The sequence below is a fragment of the Ranitomeya variabilis genome, chromosome 6 (genome assembly GCF_051348905.1).
Source record: "Ranitomeya variabilis isolate aRanVar5 chromosome 6, aRanVar5.hap1, whole genome shotgun sequence".
Classification (NCBI taxonomy): Eukaryota; Metazoa; Chordata; class Amphibia; order Anura; family Dendrobatidae; genus Ranitomeya; species Ranitomeya variabilis.
This window is the reverse complement of record NC_135237.1, coordinates 471323184-471341920: the sequence shown is the minus strand read 5'-3', so window position 1 is coordinate 471341920 and position 18737 is coordinate 471323184.

The following is an 18737-nucleotide window of genomic DNA, read 5'->3' as shown; positions in this document are numbered from 1 at the left end:
TTCTTGGTATCTTCTCATATTCTGTTCATGCATTTCTAGGGGTTGCCCAGGACTTCCAAAATATAGGTCATCAGAAGTTCATGTCACTACTGTAGCTTGAGGCAGTACCTGCAGCCCATTCTGGTTGCACAGCGAGTCCAGCTCATCCAGGATGGCACATCCATGTGTACTGTCCCAAAGTTTGTGGTGTCTGCCAGAAGTCTCAAGTATGGAGTAAATGCCATGACACAGGCGGTTACGAAAGGTGAGGTAGGACCTTAGAAGAACATCAACTCAGCAACAGGACCAGTATCATCATCTTTAAATTAGAAGGGACAAGAGCACTTCCACTTCCCTAGAAAATGACCTCTAGTGGGCTACTGGTGTGCATATTTGTAACCAAGGCATCAGCAACAATAAGCCAATAAGGTGGCACCAGGCCCCAATGTCCTGTAGTAGGATATCTGCTCACAGCCGAGTACCATGTCGCTCAACTGGCATTCTGTAAAGTGGCAGGTCCACCATAATCTCCCCATTCTCCTCACAAATAAAAGCAGGTTCACACCTAGTACATGTGACATATGAAAAAGTCTGGCGATACCTTGTTGAACATTATTTTGTCTGCATCATCGTCCAACAAGACTAGTTTGGCAGTGGGTTAGTTGTCGTCTGGGAAGGTATATCCTTGGAGGGTTGCACAACTTTTGCAGTTGTAGCTTGACTGAAATTATTATTTATTATTATTTATTTATATAGCACCATTAATTCCATGGTGCTGTACATGTAAAAAGGGGTTACTGTTGTGAATTTGGTTTCTGGGCTCCCCCGGTGGTCACTGGTGGTACTGAATTGTGTGCTTCATCGCCTCTGTTCACCTGTTTCCATCAGGATGTGGGAGTTGTCTATTTAGCCTTGCTCCTCAGTCATTTCTATGCCGGCCAACAATGTTACCAGAAGCCTTTCTGTTGCATGTTCCTGCTCCTAGATTACTATCAGCTAAGTTGGACTTGTAGTCCTAAGTTTGTTTTGCATTTTTGTTCCAGTTCTCTGTGTTTGAATATTTCTGAGGCTGGAAGCTCTTGTGAGCTGAAATTGCCACTCTGGTGTCATGAGTTGATATTAGAGTCTTAAAGTAATTTCAGGATGGTGTTTTGAAAGAGTTTTCAGCTGACTGTGTAGTTCCCTTTTCTGTCTTCCTACTATCTAGTAAGCGGACCTCAATTTGCTAAACCTATCTTCATACTTCGTATGTCAATTTCCTCTAAAATCACCGACATTATATGTGGGGGCTACTGTCTGCCTTTTGGGGAAAATTTCTCTAGAGGTAAGCCAGGTCTGTATTTTCCTCTGCTAGGGTCAGTCAGTTCTCCGGCTGGCGCTGGGCGTCTAGGGATAAAACGTAGGCACGCTACCCGGCCACTGTTAGTTGTGCGGTAGGTTTAGCTCACAGTCAGCTCGAGTTCCCATCTTCCAAGAGCTAGTCCTTTTGTATGCTTTACTACGGTCTCTTGCCATTGAGAACCATGACAGTTTGGCCGGCCAAGGGTTAAAATAATTGGCAGAAGAAAGGAGAGAAAAGAAGTCTGCAGAGAATTTTTTTTTTTTTTTTCCTGAGTTTGCTCATTAGTTGATTCACTAGCATCTCTGCTTACTGCAGCCTTCGTCTCTCTCTCCTTCTAATCCTTGAATGGTTCTGATTTCACCTGATGAAAATGGATCCTCAGAGTTTAGCTACAGGTTTGAATAATTTCGCTATGAAGGTTCAAAGTTTACAGGATTTTGTAATTCATGTTCCTATATCTGAACCTAGAGTACCTTTGCCTGAATTTTTCTCCGGGGATAGATCTCGCTTCCAGAATTTCAAACATAATTGTAAATTATTTTTGTCTCTGAGATCTTGCTCCGCTGGAGATCCTGCACAGCAGGTCAGGATTGTAATTTCCTTGCTCCGGGGCGACCCTCAGGATTGGGCATTTGCTTTGGCACCAGGGGATCCTACGTTGCTCAATGTGGATGCGTTTTTCCTGGCTTTGGGGTTGCTTTATGAGGAACCTCATTTAGAGATTCAGGCTGAAAAAGCCTTGATGGCCCTGTCTCAAGGGCAAGATGAGGCTGAAATATACTGCCAAAAATTTCGTAAGTGGTCTGTGCTTACTCAGTGGAATGAGTGCGCCCTGGCAGCGAATTTCAGAGAGGGTCTCTCTGATGCCATTAAAGATGTTATGGTGGGGTTCCCTGTGCCTGCAGGTCTGAATGAGTCCATGACAATGGCTATTCAGATTGATCGGCGTTTGCGGGAGCGCAAACCTGTGCACCATTTGGCGGTGTCTACTGAGAAGGCGCCAGAGATTATGCAATGTGATAGAATTCTGTCCAGAAGCGAACGACAGAATTTTAGGCGAAAAAATGGGTTATGCTTCTATTGTGGCGATTCAACTCATGTTATATCAGCATGCTCTAAACGTACTAAGAAGGTTGATAAGTCTGTTTCAATTGGTACTTTACAGTCCAAGTTTATTCTATCTGTGACCCTGATTTGCTCTTTATCGTCTATCACCGCGGATGCCTATGTCGACTCTGGCGCCGCTTTGAGTCTTATGGATTGGTCCTTTGCCAAACGCTGTGGGTTTAATTTAGAGCCTCTGGAAGTTCCTATACCTCTGAAGGGTATTGACTCCACACCATTGGCTAGTAATAAACCACAATACTGGACACAAGTAACTATGCGTATTAATCCGGATCACCAGGAGATTATTCGCTTCCTTGTGTTGTATAATCTGCATGATGTGTTGGTGCTTGGATTGCCATGGCTGCAATCTCATAACCCAGTCCTCGACTGGAAAGCAATGTCTGTGTTAAGCTGGGGATGTCAGGGGACTCATGGGGACGTACCTTTGGTTTCCATTTCGTCATCTATACCCTCTGAGATTCCGGAATTTTTATCTGATTATCGTGACGTTTTTGAGGAGCCTAAACTTGGTTCACTGTTATGGTTCTCAATGGCAAGAGAACATAGCCCAGCAAACATAAGAACTAGCTCTTGGAAGGATGGAAACTAAACTGACCATGAACTAAACCTGCCGCACAACTAACAGTAGCCGGGTAGCGTTGCCTGCGTTTTATCCCTAGACGCCCAGCGCCGGCCGGAGGACTAACTAATCCTGGCAGAGGAAAATATAGTCCTGGCTCACCTCTAGAGAAATTTCCCCGAAAGGCAGACAGAGGCCCCCACATATATTGGCGGTGATTTTAGATGAAAATGACAAACGTAGTATGAAAATAGGTTTAGCAAAATTGAGGTCCGCTTACTAGATAGCAGGAAGACAGAAAGGGCACTTTCATGGTCAGCTGAAAACCCTATCAAAACACCATCCTGAAATTACTTTAAGACTCTAGTATTAACTCATAACATCAGAGTGGCAATTTCAGATCACAAGAGCTTTCCAGACACAGAAACGAAACTACAGCTGTGAACTGGAACAAAATGCAAAAACAAACGAGGACTAAAGTCCAACTTAGCTGGGAGTTGTCTAGCAGCAGGAACATGCACAGAAAGGCTTCTGATTACAATGTTGACCGGCATGGAAGTGACAGAGGAGCAAGGCTAAATAGCGACTCCCACATCCTGATGGAAACAGGTGAACAGAGGGGATGATGCACACCAGTTCAATTCCACCAGTGGCCACCGGGGGAGCCCAAAATCCAATTTCACAACAGTGCCCCCCCCCTCAAGGAGGGGGCACCGAACCCTCACCAGAACCACCAGGGCGATCAGGATGAGCCCTATGAAAGGCACGGACCAGATCGGAGGCATGAACATCAGAGGCAGTCACCCAAGAATTATCCTCCTGACCGTATCCCTTCCATTTGACCAGATACTGGAGTTTCCGTCTGGAAACACGGGAGTCCAAGATTTTTTCCACAACGTACTCCAACTCGCCCTCAACCAACACCGGAGCAGGAGGCTCAACGGAAGGCATAACCGGTACCTCATACCTGCGCAATAATGACCGATGAAAAACATTATGAATAGAAAAAGATGCAGGGAGGTCCAAACGGAAGGACACAGGGTTAAGAATCTCCAATATCTTGTACGGGCCGATGAACCGAGGCTTAAACTTAGGAGAAGAAACCCTCATAGGGACAAAACGAGAAGACAACCACACCAAGTCCCCAACACAAAGCCGAGGACCAACCCGACGCCGGCGGTTGGCAAAAAGCTGAGTCTTCTCCTGGGACAACTTCAAATTGTCCACCACCTGCCCCCAAATCTGATGCAACCTCTCCACCACAGCATCCACTCCAGGACAATCCGAAGATTCCACCTGACCAGAAGAAAATCGAGGATGAAACCCCGAATTACAGAAAAAAGGAGACACCAAGGTGGCAGAGCTGGCCCGATTATTGAGGGCAAACTCCGCTAAAGGCAAAAAAGCAACCCAGTCATCCTGATCTGCAGACACAAAACACCTTAAATATGTCTCCAAGGTCTGATTCGTCCGCTCGGTCTGGCCATTAGTCTGAGGATGGAAAGCAGACGAGAAAGACAAATCTATGCCCATCCTAGCACAGAATGCTCGCCAAAATCTAGACACGAATTGGGTTCCTCTGTCAGAAACGATATTCTCCGGAATACCATGCAAACGGACCACATTTTGAAAAAACAGAGGAACCAACTCGGAAGAAGAAGAAGGCAACTTAGGCAGGGGAACCAAATGGACCATCTTAGAGAAACGGTCACACACCACCCAGATGACAGACATCTTCTGAGAAACAGGAAGATCCGAAATAAAATCCATCGAGATGTGCGTCCAGGGCCTCTTCGGGATAGGCAAGGGCAACAACAATCCACTAGCCCGAGAACAACAAGGCTTGGCCCGAGCACAAACGTCACAAGACTGCACGAAGCCTCGCACATCTCGAGACAGGGAAGGCCACCAGAAGGACCTTGCCACCAAATCCCTGGTACCAAAGATTCCAGGATGACCTGCCAACGCAGAAGAATGAACCTCAGAAATGACTTTACTGGTCCAATCATCAGGAACAAACAGTCTACCAGGTGGGCAACGATCAGGTCTATCCGCCTGAAACTCCTGCAAGGCCCGCCGCAGGTCTGGAGAAACGGCAGACAATATCACTCCATCCTTAAGGATACCTGTAGGTTCAGAATTACCAGGGGAGTCAGGCTCAAAACTCCTAGAAAGGGCATCCGCCTTAACATTCTTAGAACCCGGCAGGTAGGACACCACAAAATTAAACCGAGAGAAAAACAACGACCAGCGCGCCTGTCTAGGATTCAGGCGTCTGGCGGACTCAAGATAAATTAGATTTTTGTGGTCAGTCAATACCACCACCTGATGTCTAGCCCCCTCAAGCCAATGGCGCCACTCCTCAAAAGCCCACTTCATGGCCAAAAGCTCCCGATTCCCAACATCATAATTCCGCTCGGCGGGCGAAAATTTACGCGAGAAAAAAGCACAAGGTCTCATCACGGAGCAATCGGAACTTCTCTGCGACAAAACCGCCCCAGCTCCGATTTCAGAAGCGTCGACCTCAACCTGAAAAGGAAGAGCAACATCAGGCTGACGCAACACAGGGGCGGAAGAAAAGCGGCGCTTAAGCTCCCGAAAGGCCTCCACAGCAGCAGGGGACCAATCAGCAACATCAGCACCCTTCTTAGTCAAATCAGTCAATGGTTTAACAACATCAGAAAAACCAGCAATAAATCGACGATAAAAGTTAGCAAAGCCCAAAAATTTCTGAAGACTCTTAAGAGAAGAGGGTTGCGTCCAATCACAAATAGCCTGAACCTTGACAGGATCCATCTCGATGGAAGAGGGGGAAAAAATATATCCCAAAAAGGAAATCTTTTGAACCCCAAAAACGCACTTAGAACCCTTCACACACAAGGAATTAGACCGCAAAACCTGAAAAACCCTCCTGACCTGCTGGACATGAGAGTCCCAGTCATCCGAAAAAATCAAAATATCATCCAGATACACAATCATAAATTTATCCAAATAATCACGGAAAATGTCATGCATAAAGGACTGAAAGACTGAAGGGGCATTTGAAAGACCAAAAGGCATCACCAAATACTCAAAGTGGCCCTCGGGCGTATTAAATGCGGTTTTCCACTCATCCCCCTGCTTAATTCGCACCAAATTATACGCCCCACGGAGATCTATCTTAGAGAACCACTTGGCCCCCTTTATGCGAGCAAACAAATCAGTCAGCAGTGGCAACGGATATTGATATTTAACCGTGATTTTATTCAAAAGCCGATAATCAATACACGGCCTCAAAGAGCCATCTTTCTTAGCCACAAAGAAAAAACCGGCTCCTAAGGGAGATGACGAAGGACGAATATGTCCCTTTTCCAAGGACTCCTTTATATATTCTCGCATAGCAGCATGTTCAGGCACAGACAGATTAAATAAACGACCCTTAGGGTATTTACTACCCGGAATCAAATCTATGGCACAATCGCACTCCCGGTGCGGAGGTAATGAACCAAGCTTAGGTTCTTCAAAAACGTCACGATATTCAGTCAAGAATTCAGGAATCTCAGAGGGAATAGATGATGAAATGGAAACCACAGGTACGTCCCCATGCGTCCCCTTACATCCCCAGCTTAACGCAGACATAGCTTTCCAGTCAAGGACTGGGTTATGAGATTGCAGCCATGGCAATCCAAGCACCAACACATCATGTAGGTTATACAGCACAAGAAAGCGAATAATCTCCTGGTGATCCGGATTACTCCGCATAGTTACTTGTGTCCAGTATTGTGGTTTATTGCTAGCCAATGGGGTGGAGTCAATCCCCTTCAGGGGTATAGGAGTTTCAAGAGGCTCCAAATCATACCCACAGCGTTTGGCAAAGGACCAATCCATAAGACTCAAAGCGGCGCCAGAGTCGACATAGGCATCCGCGGTAATAGATGATAAGGAACAAATCAGGGTCACAGATAGAATAAACTTAGACTGTAAAGTGCCAATTGAAACAGACTTATCAAGCTTCTTAGTACGCTTAGAGCATGCTGATATAACATGAGTTGAATCACCGCAATAGAAGCACAACCCATTTTTTCGTCTGAAATTCTGCCGTTCACTTCTGGACAGAATTCTATCACATTGCATATTCTCTGGCGTCTTCTCAGTAGACACCGCCAAATGGTGCACAGGTTTGCGCTCCCGCAGACGCCTATCGATCTGGATAGCCATTGTCATGGACTCATTCAGACCCGCAGGCACAGGGAACCCCACCATAACATCCTTAATGGCATCAGAGAGACCCTCTCTGAAATTCGCCGCCAGGGCGCACTCATTCCACTGAGTAAGCACAGCCCATTTACGGAATTTCTGGCAGTATATTTCAGCTTCGTCTTGCCCCTGAGATAGGGACATCAAGGCCTTTTCCGCCTGAAGCTCTAACTGAGGTTCCTCATAAAGCAACCCCAAGGCCAGAAAAAACGCATCCACATTGAGCAACGCAGGATCCCCTGGAGCCAATGCAAAAGCCCAATCCTGAGGGTCGCTCCGGAGCAAGGAAATCACAATCCTGACCTGCTGAGCAGGATCTCCAGCAGAGCGAGATTTCAGGGACAAAAACAACTTGCAATTATTTTTGAAATTTTGAAAGCAAGATCTATTCCCCGAGAAAAATTCAGGCAAAGGAACTCTAGGTTCAGATATAGGAACATGAACAACAAAATCTTGTAAATTTTGAACTTTCGTGGTGAGATTATTCAAACCTGCAGCTAAACTCTGAATATCCATTTTAAACAGGTGAACACAGAGCCATTCCAGGATTAGAAGGAGAGAGAGAGAAAGGCTGCAATATAGGCAGACTTGCAAGAGATTCAATTACAAGCACACTCAGAACTGAAGGGAAAAAAAAAAAAAAATCTTCAGCAGACTTCTCTTTTCTCTCCTTTCTCTGTCAATTAATTTAACCCTTTTGGGGCCGGTCAAACTGTTATGGTTCTCAATGGCAAGAGAACATAGCCCAGCAAACATAAGAACTAGCTCTTGGAAGGATGGAAACTAAACTGACCATGAACTAAACCTGCCGCACAACTAACAGTAGCCGGGTAGCGTTGCCTGCGTTTTATCCCTAGACGCCCAGCGCCGGCCGGAGGACTAACTAATCCTGGCAGAGGAAAATATAGTCCTGGCTCACCTCTAGAGAAATTTCCCCGAAAGGCAGACAGAGGCCCCCACATATATTGGCGGTGATTTTAGATGAAAATGACAAACGTAGTATGAAAATAGGTTTAGCAAAATTGAGGTCCGCTTACTAGATAGCAGGAAGACAGAAAGGGCACTTTCATGGTCAGCTGAAAACCCTATCAAAACACCATCCTGAAATTACTTTAAGACTCTAGTATTAACTCATAACATCAGAGTGGCAATTTCAGATCACAAGAGCTTTCCAGACACAGAAACGAAACTACAGCTGTGAACTGGAACAAAATGCAAAAACAAACGAGGACTAAAGTCCAACTTAGCTGGGAGTTGTCTAGCAGCAGGAACATGCACAGAAAGGCTTCTGATTACAATGTTGACCGGCATGGAAGTGACAGAGGAGCAAGGCTAAATAGCGACTCCCACATCCTGATGGAAACAGGTGAACAGAGGGGATGATGCACACCAGTTCAATTCCACCAGTGGCCACCGGGGGAGCCCAAAATCCAATTTCACAACAGTTCACTACCTCCGCACAGAGATTGCGATTGTACAATAGATCTGATTCCGGGCAGTAAGTTTCCAAAGGGTCGTTTATTTAATCTATCTGTGCCTGAACATGCTGCTATGCGGGAATATATTAAGGAGTCCTTGGAAAAGGGACATATTTGTCCTTCATCATCTCCCTTAGGAGCCGGTTTTTTCTTTGTATCTAAAAAAGATGGCTCTTTGAGGCCGTGTATTGATTATCGGCTTTTGAATAAAATCACGGTTAAATATCAGTATCCTTTGCCACTGCTTACTGATTTGTTTGCTCGAATAAAGGGGGCCAAGTGGTTCTCTAAGATTGATCTTCATGGGGCGTATAATTTAGTGCGAATTAAGCAGGGGGATGAGTGGAAAACCGCATTTAATACGCCTGAGGGCCATTTTGAGTATTTAGTAATGCCTTTTGGTCTTTCAAATGCCCCTTCAGTCTTTCAGTCTTTTATGCATGACATTTTTCGTGAATATTTGGATAAATTTATGATTGTGTATCTGGATGATATTTTGATTTTTTTCGGACGACTGGGACTCTCATGTCCAACAGGTCAGGAGGGTTTTTCAGGTTTTGCGCTCTAATTCCTTGTGTGTAAAGGGTTCTAAGTGCGTTTTTGGGGTTCAAAAAATTTCGTTTTTGGGGTACATTTTTTCCCCCTCTTCCATTGAGATGGACCCTGTCAAGGTTCAGGCTATTTGTGATTGGACGCAACCCTCTTCTCTTAAGAGCCTTCAGAAGTTTTTGGGCTTTGCTAATTTTTATCGTCGATTTATAACTGGTTTTTCTGATGTTGCTAAACCGTTGACTGATTTGACTAAGAAGGGTGCTGATGTTGCTGATTGGTCCCCTGCTGCTGTGGAGGCCTTTCGGGAGCTTAAGCGCCGCTTTTCTTCCGCCCCTATATTGCGTCAGCCTGATGTTACTCTTCCTTTTCAGGTTGAGGTCGACGCTTCAGAAATCGGAGCTGGGGCGGTTTTGTCGCAGAAAAGTTCCGACTGCTCCGTGATGAGACCTTGCGCGTTCTTTTCTCGTAAATTTTCGCCCGCTGAGCGAAATTATGATATTGGTAATCGGGAGCTCTTGGCTATGAAGTGGGCTTTTGAGGAGTGGCGTCATTGGCTTGAGGGGGCTAGACATCAGGTGGTGGTATTGACCGACCACAAGAATTTGATTTATCTTGAGTCTGCCAGGCGCCTGAATCCTAGACAGGCGCGCTGGTCGTTATTTTTCTCTCGGTTTAATTTTGTGGTTTCTTACCTACCGGGTTCTAAAAATGTGAAGGCGGATGCCCTTTCTAGGAGTTTTGAGCCTGATTCCCCTGGTAATTCTGAACCGACAGGTATCCTTAAGGATGGAGTGATATTATCTGCTGTTTCCCCAGACTTGCGACGGGTCTTGCAGGAGTTTCAGGCGGATAGACCTGATCGTTGCCCGCCTGGTAGAATGTTTGTTCCTGATGATTGGACCAGTAGAGTCATCTCGGAGGTCCATTCTTCTGCGTTAGCTGGTCATCCTGGAATCTTTGGTACCAGGGATTTGGTGGCTAGGTCCTTCTGGTGGCCTTCCCTGTCGCGAGATGTGCGAGGTTTTGTGCAGTCTTGTGATGTTTGTGCTCGGGCCAAGCCTTGTTGTTCTCGGGCTAGTGGATTGTTATCTTTGCCTATTCCGAAGAGGCCTTGGACTCACATCTCCATGGATTTTATTTCTGATCTCCCTGTTTCTCAGAAGATGTCTGTCATCTGGGTGGTGTGTGACCGTTTTTCTAAGATGGTCCATTTGGTCCCCTTGCCTAAATTGCCTTCCTCATCCGAGCTGGTTCCTCTGTTTTTCCAAAATGTGGTTCGTTTGCATGGTACTCCGGAGAATATCGTGTCTGACAGGGGAACCCAATTCGTGTCTAGATTTTGGCGAGCGTTCTGTGCTAGGATGGGCATTGATTTGTCTTTTTCGTCTGCTTTCCATCCTCAGACTAATGGCCAGACCGAGCGAACTAATCAGACCTTGGAGACTTATTTGAGGTGTTTTGTGTCTGCGGATCAGGATGATTGGGTTGCCTTTTTGCCCTTGGCGGAGTTTGCCCTCAATAATCGGGCTAGTTCTGCCACCTTGGTTTCTCCTTTCTTCTGTAATTCGGGGTTTCATCCTCGTTTCTCTTCCGGTCAGGTGGAGTCTTCGGATTGTCCTGGAGTGGATGCTGTGGTGGAGAGGTTGCATCAGATTTGGGGGCATGTGGTGGACAATTTGAAGTTGTCCCAGGAGAAGACTCAGCATTTTGCCAACCGCCGTCGTCGTGTTGGTCCTCGTCTTTGTGTTGGGGACTTGGTGTGGTTATCTTCTCGTTTTGTCCCTATGAAGGTTTCTTCTCCTAAGTTTAAGCCTCGGTTCATCGGCCCGTACAAGATATTGGAGATTCTTAACCCTGTGTCCTTTCGTTTGGACCTCCCTGCATCTTTTTCTATTCATAATGTCTTCCATCGGTCATTGTTGCGCAGGTATGAGGTACCGGTTGTGCCTTCCGTTGAGCCTCCTGCTCCGGTGTTGGTTGAGGGTGAGTTGGAGTACGTTGTCGAGAAGATCTTGGACTCCCGTGTTTCCAGACGGAGACTTCAGTATCTGGTCAAGTGGAAGGGCTACGGTCAGGAGGATAATTCTTGGGTGACAGCCTCTGATGTTCATGCCTCCGATTTGGTCCGTGCCTTTCATAGGGCTCATCCTGATCGCCCTGGTGGTTCTGATGAGGGTTCGGTGCCCCCTCCTTGAGGGGGGGGTACTGTTGTGAATTTGGTTTCTGGGCTCCCCCGGTGGTCACTGGTGGTACTGAACTTGTGTGCTTCATCGCCTCTGTTCACCTGTTTCCATCAGGATGTGGGAGTTGTCTATTTAGCCTTGCTCCTCAGTCATTTCTATGCCGGCCAACAATGTTACCAGAAGCCTTTCTGTTGCATGTTCCTGCTCCTAGATTACTATCAGCTAAGTTGGACTTGTAGTCCTAAGTTTGTTTTGCATTTTTGTTCCAGTTCTCTGTGTTTGAATATTTCTGAGGCTGGAAGCTCTTGTGAGCTGAAATTGCCACTCTGGTGTCATGAGTTGATATTAGAGTCTTAAAGTAATTTCAGGATGGTGTTTTGAAAGGGTTTTCAGCTGACTGTGTAGTTCCCTTTTCTGTCTTCCTACTATCTAGTAAGCGGACCTCAATTTGCTAAACCTTTCTTCATACTTCGTATGTCAATTTCCTCTAAAATCACCGACATTATATGTGGGGGCTACTGTCTGCCTTTTGGGGAAAATTTCTCTAGAGGTAAGCCAGGTCTGTATTTTCCTCTGCTAGGGTCAGTCAGTTCTCCGGCTGGCGCTGGGCGTCTAGGGATAAAACGTAGGCACGCTACCCGGCCACTGTTAGTTGTGCGGTAGGTTTAGCTCACAGTCAGCTCGAGTTCCCATCTTCCAAGAGCTAGTCCTTTTGTATGCTTTACTACGGTCTCTTGCCATTGAGAACCATGACAGGTTACATATAGGGTTATAGATATCGTTAATGCAGCGCCCCCACTGCCGCAGGGCCGAGGGGTACCCGGTACCGGGCCTCTTAGTCTCTGCTCTGGGGTTGTCATGGTGGCTAGGTCCGGTCCGTGACCCTGCTGAGGGGCGCCCCAAATAATAGGAGTGGATGGTGGTAGTGGTGGTAGTGGTGCGGTGCAGTAAATAACAAGGACACCAGGTTGCAGTCTCTTTACCTCTTTACTGAAGGCTTCTGGGTCCTCAGTCCGGAATACGGTTAACCGGGCTGCGCAAGTCCGGCCGGTCCGATGGCACCTTCAGAGTTCCCGTTGCAGGTGGAAATCTGTGCCTTCCTTCTAGCGCTTGTGTGTTGTGGTCCTCCCCTGCTGTGCTTACGGGATTGTCCCCACAACTGTTGTGTCTGTTCCTCGTGTTCCCTCACAACAACTCGATTCTGATGTTCTTCTTATTCTCGTCCCCCAGATCTTATGGTAGGACGCACCCGTATGACGGGAAGGCTCGGAGCTCTTCCGGGACCCTAGAGTCGCCCCTCTCCAAAGGTTGCCCCCTATGTCTGCGTAGGTGATGTAGGTGAGGCAGCCAGCCTATAGCTCTCTGCCCTGCCATTGGTTTGAAGTAATGCTTAGAGCTCTATACTTCCTCGGCGTTCCGGCCACCGGTTATTTACGCCTCAGTAGGATGTTGCCTCGGTCAAACAGCACGACTCCTACTGGTATTTCTCCCTGTTGCGTTGATCTCGTTTCTCACTCAGCACAATAAATCTCGCTTCTTGTCCTTTCTTAGGGCACCGCCGCTATGAAGTGCAGGCGCGGTCCCGTAGCTTTCTCTCTGATTGCCAGGCCTCTGTCAGGATCCCACCCCTGACAGGGACCCTACCGAATCTTCCCCTACAACACCCTCTGCCACAAGGTGTTGCCTGGTTCCAACCCAGTCAGCTTTCTTTCTAACTTCCTGCCTAACCCCCAGTTTTACCAGACTGTGAGGAGTGGCCTAATGAATAGTACCCTTAGCTCCCCCAGGAGGCCAGACTGTGAAATGTATTGGTGTATGTGATACCTGGTCAGATGAACTCCTTCAGTGCCATCAGACGTACCATAGCCCCCCTTAGCGGCGGAGCCACAGTACTGCAACGACCAGGACTCTGGGGCGCTGCACTCCCCCCCGGTTAAATCCAGTACTCCTGGACTGGGAAGAAAACAACAATACATGTCAGCAAAAAGACATACAATTTTGAAAATGCAAGTACAAGTCAACTTTTTAACAGAGCTTCCTGTTGTGAACTCTATTTTTGGGCTCCCTCTAGTGGTCACAAGCGGTACTGTGTAGTGTTGTCTTTCTGCAGGTTGCAGCATCAGCTGGTTCGTTATCCTGGTTGGTTTCCTATTTAGCTCACCTGGATACTCAGTTCCTTTCCTGCTATCAATGTATTCAGTGCTCTTCAGATTCCTTGTGTCTACCTTGCTCCCAGTCTCTCTTATATATCTTTGGGGATTATTTCTCTGGAGGCAAGAGAGGTCTTTCTTTCTCTCTAGGGGTAGTTAGTTCCTCAGGCTGGCTCGAGACGTCTAGGATTTTTAGGCACGTTCACCGGCTACTTCTAGTGTGTTTGGATAGGTTCAGATTTGCGGTCAGTCCAGTTTGCCACCTCCCTAGAGCTTGTCCTATGTTTGTTACTTAGCTGGAGTAATTTGTGATCCTCAACCACTAAGGATCATAACAGTATAGCAGGCCAAAAAGTGTTTAATGCATCGCAGAAGTGGGATAAAAAGAAGACCTGAGTACATTTTTTTTTTTTTCCCTCCCGCTTTTCCTTTGCTGCAGTCTGTTTAGCTTCTTTCATCCCCTTGAACTCTGGGTGGTTTTGAGCTCAGCTGCAGACATGAATGTTCAGACTCTGACTTCTAGTGTGGATCATCTTACTGCACGGGTGCAAAGTATTCAGGATTTTGTTATTCATAGCCCTATGTCAGAACCAAAGATACCCATTCCTGAGTTGTTTTCTGGAGATAGATCTAGGTTTCTAAATTTTAAGAATAATTGTAAGTTATTTCCATCTCTGAGACCTCGTTCCTCTGGCGATTCCGCTCAGCAAGTTAAAATTGTTATCTCCTTGTTGCGCGGCGACCCTCAAGATTGGGCTTTCTCTCTGGCACCAGGAGATCCTGCATTGCTTAATGTAGATGCATTTTTTCTGGCTCTTGGACTGCTTTATGAGGAGCCTAATCTTGAGAATCAGGCAGAAAAAGCATTGCTGGCTATCTCTCAAGGTCAGGATGAAGCAGAGATGTATTGTCAAAAATTTCGGAAATGGTCGGTGCTTACTCAATGGAATGAGTGTGCCCTGGCTGCAAATTTCAGAGAAGGTCTTTCTGAGGCCATTAAGAATGTTATGGTGGGGTTTCCCACCCCTACAAGTCTGAGTGATTCTATGGCTTTAGCCATTCAGGTTGATCGGCGTTTGCGGGAGCGCAAATCTGCTCATCCTTTGGCGGTATTTTCTGGACAGAGACCTGAGTCTATGCCATGTGACCGAACTCTGACCAGAATTGAGCGACAAAGTCATAGACGTCAAAATGGGTTGTGCTTTTACTGTGGTGATTCTACTCATGTTATCTCAGCATGCTCTAAACGCTTAAAAAAAATCGCTAAACCTGTCACCATTGGTACTATACAGCCTAAATTTATTTTGTCTGTTACTTTGATTTGTTCTTTGTCGTCCTACCCGGTTATGGCTTTTGTGGATTCGGGTGCTGCCCTGAATCTGATGGATTTGTCGTTTGCCAGGCGCTGTGGTTTTGTCCTGGAGCCTTTGGAATTTCCTATTCCTCTGAGGGGAATTGATGCTACGCCATTGGCTGAGAATAAGCCTCAGTATTGGACGCAAATGACCATGTGCATGACTCCCGTACATCAGGAGGTGATTCGCTTTCTTGTTCTGCATAATTTACATGATGTTGTCGTTTTGGGTCTGCCATGGCTGCAAGCTCATAATCCAGTTTTGGATTGGAAAGCTATGTCTGTGTCAAGTTGGGGTTGTCAGGGAATTCATGGCGATGCTCCGTTGGTGTCTATTGCTTCTTCCACTCCTTCTGAGGTCCCTGAGTTTTTGTCTGACTACCAGGATGTATTTGATGAGCCCAGGTCCAGTGCCCTGCCCCCTCATAGGGATTGTGACTGTGCTATAAATTTAATTCCTGGTAGTAAATTCCCTAAGGGACGACTTTTTAATTTGTCTATACCAGAGCATGCCGCGATGCGGAGTTATATAAAGGAGTCTTTGGAGAAGGGACATATTCGCCCATCCTCGTCCCCTCTTGGTGCAGGATTTTTTTTTTGTGGCCAAGAAGGACGGTTCTTTGAGACCTTGTATAGATTATCGTCTTCTGAATAAAATCACAGTCAAATTTCAGTATCCTTTGCCACTATTGTCTGATTTGTTTGCTCGGATTAAGGGTGCCAGTTGGTTCACCAAGATAGATCTCCGTGGTGCGTATAACCTTGTGCGCATTAAGCAGGGAGATGAATGGAAAACAGCATTTAATACGCCCGAAGGCCATTTTGAGTACTTAGTGATGCCTTTTGGACTCTCTAATGCTCCTTCTGTGTTTCAGTCCTTCATGCATGACATCTTCCGAGAATATCTGGATAAATTTATGATTGTTTATCTGGATGACATTTTGGTCTTTTCTGATGATTGGGAGTCCCATGTGAAGCAGGTCAGGATGGTGTTTCAGGTCCTGCGTGCTAATGCTTTATTTGTGAAGGGCTCAAAATGCCTCTTCGGAGTACAGAAGGTCTCCTTTTTGGGTTTTATTTTTTCTCCTTCTACTGTGGAGATGGACCCAGTCAAGGTCCAGGCTATTCATGACTGGACTCAGCCCACGTCTGTTAAGAGTCTTCAGAAGTTCTTGGGTTTTGCTAATTTTTACCGTCGTTTCATCGCTAATTTTTCTAGCGTGGTTAAACCTTTGACGGATTTGACCAAGAAGGGTTCTGATGTGACTAATTGGTCTCCTGCGGCCGTGGAGGCCTTTCAGGAGCTGAAGCACCGGTTTTCTTCAGCTCCAGTCTTATGTCAGCCAGATGTCTCTCTCCCCTTCCAGGTCGAGGTTGATGCTTCTGAGATTGGAGCAGGGGCTGTTTTGTCGCAGAGAAGCTCTGAGGGCTCTGTGATGAAGCCATGTGCTTTCTTTTCAAGAAAGTTTTCGCCTGCCGAGCGGAATTATGATGTTGGTAATCGGGAGTTGTTGGCTATGAAGTGGGCATTTGAGGAGTGGCGACATTGGCTCGAAGGAGCTAAACATCGTGTGGTGGTCTTGACTGATCACAAAAATCTGATTTACCTTGAATCTGCCAAGCGCCTGAATCCTAGACAGGCTCGTTGGTCGTTGTTTTTCTCCCGTTTCAACTTCGTGGTCTCATACCTGCCTGGTTCGAAGAACGTTAAAGCTGATGCACTTTCTAGGAGTTTTGTGCCTGACTTTCCGGGAGTTTCTGAGCCGGCTGGTATTCTCAGAGAGGGAGTGATTTTGTCTGCCATTTCCCCAGATTTGCAACGAGTGCTGCAGAAATTTCAGGCGGATAGACCTGACCGTTGTCCACCAGAGAGACTGATTGTCCCGGATAGATGGACCAGCAGAGTTATTTCCGAGGTTCATTCTTCGGTGTTGGCGGGTCATCCTGGGATTTTTGGTACCAGAGATTTGGTGGCTAGGTCCTTCTGGTGGCCTTCCTTGTCGCGGGATGTGCGTTCCTTTGTGCGGTCTTGTGGGATTTGTGCTCGGGCTAAGCCTTGCTGTTCTCGTGCCAGCGGTTTGCTTTTGCCTTTGCCTGTTCCGAAAAGGCCTTGGACGCACATTTCCATGGATTTTATTTCAGATCTTCCAGTGTCTCAGAAAATGTCTGTCATCTGGGTGGTGTGTGATCGTTTTTCCAAGATGGTCCATTTGGTGCCCTTGCCTAAGTTGCCTTCTTCCTCTGATTTGGTTCCTCTGTTTTTTCAGAATGTGGTTCGCTTGCACGGCATTCCTGAAAATATTGTGTCTGATAGAGGATCCCAGTTTGTGTCCAGGTTTTGGCGGACTTTTTGTGCTAAGATGGGCATTGATTTGTCTTTTTCGTCGGCCTTCCATCCTCAGACTAATGGCCAAACCGAGCGAACTAATCAGACGTTGGAAACTTATTTGAGATGTTTTGTTTCTGCTGATCAGGATGATTGGGTGACTTTTTTGCCTTTGGCCGAGTTTGCCCTTAATAATCGGGCTAAAAATCTGCTACTTTGGTTTCGCCTTTTTTCTGCAATTCTGGTTTCCATCTTCATTTTTCCTCGGGTCAGGTTGAGCCGTCTGACTGTCCTGGGGTGGATTCTGTGGTGGATAGGTTGCAGCAGATTTGGAACCATGTGGTGGACAATTTGAGGTTGTCACAGGAGAAGGCTCAGCGCTTTGCTAAAAGCCGCTGCAGTGTGGGTCCCCGACTTCGTGTTGGGGATTTGGTGTGGCTGTCTTCTCGGTATGTTCCTATGAAGGTCTCCTCTCCTAAATTCAAGCCTCACTTCATCGGTCCTTATAAGATCTTGGAAATCCTTAACCCGGTGTCTTTTCGTTTGGATCTCCTAGCATCGTTTGCTATTCTGTTATGACCCCAATGGCGAGGGTCTCAGAGGAACGTGGAAGTCTGCAGAATACAAAAATCCAGCTCATAGGGCAGTGGTAACTGGGTTGACCATATATCTACTCCTAACTCCAACACTAGAAGTAGCCGGGGATCATTCCTACGTTGATTCTAGATGACACGCGCCAGCCGGAGAATCTAGCTACCCCTAGTAGAGGAAAACAAAGACCTTTCTTGCCTCCAGAGAAGGGGACCCCAAAGCTGGATAGAAGCCCCCCACAAATAATGACGGTGAGGTAAGAGGAAATGACAAACACAGAAATGAATCAGGTTTAGCACAGAGAGGCCCGCTTACTGATAGCAGAATAAAGAAAGGTAACTTATATGGTCAACAAAAACCCTATCAAAATCCACACTGGAAATTCAAGAACCCCCGAACCGTCTAACGGTCCGGGGGGAGAACACCAGCCCCCTAGAGCTTCCAGCAAAGGTCAGGATATAGATTTGGAACAAGCTGGACAAAAATACAAAAACCAAAACAAATAGCAAAAAGCAAAAGGCAGACTTAGCTGATATAACTGGAACCAGGATCAGTAGACAAGAGCACAGAAGACTAGCTCTGATAACTACGTTGCCAGGCATTGAACTGAAGGTCCAGGGAGCTTATATAGCAACACCCCTAACTAACGACCCAGGTGCGGATAAAAGGAATGACAGAAAAACCAGAGTCAAAAAACTAGTAACCACTAGAGGGAGCAAAAAGCAAATTCACAACAGTACCCCCCCCCTTAGTGAGGGGTCACCGAACCCTCACCACGACCACCAGGGCGATCAGGATGAGCGGCATGAAAGGCACGAACTAAATCGGCCGCATGAACATCAGAGGCGACCACCCAGGA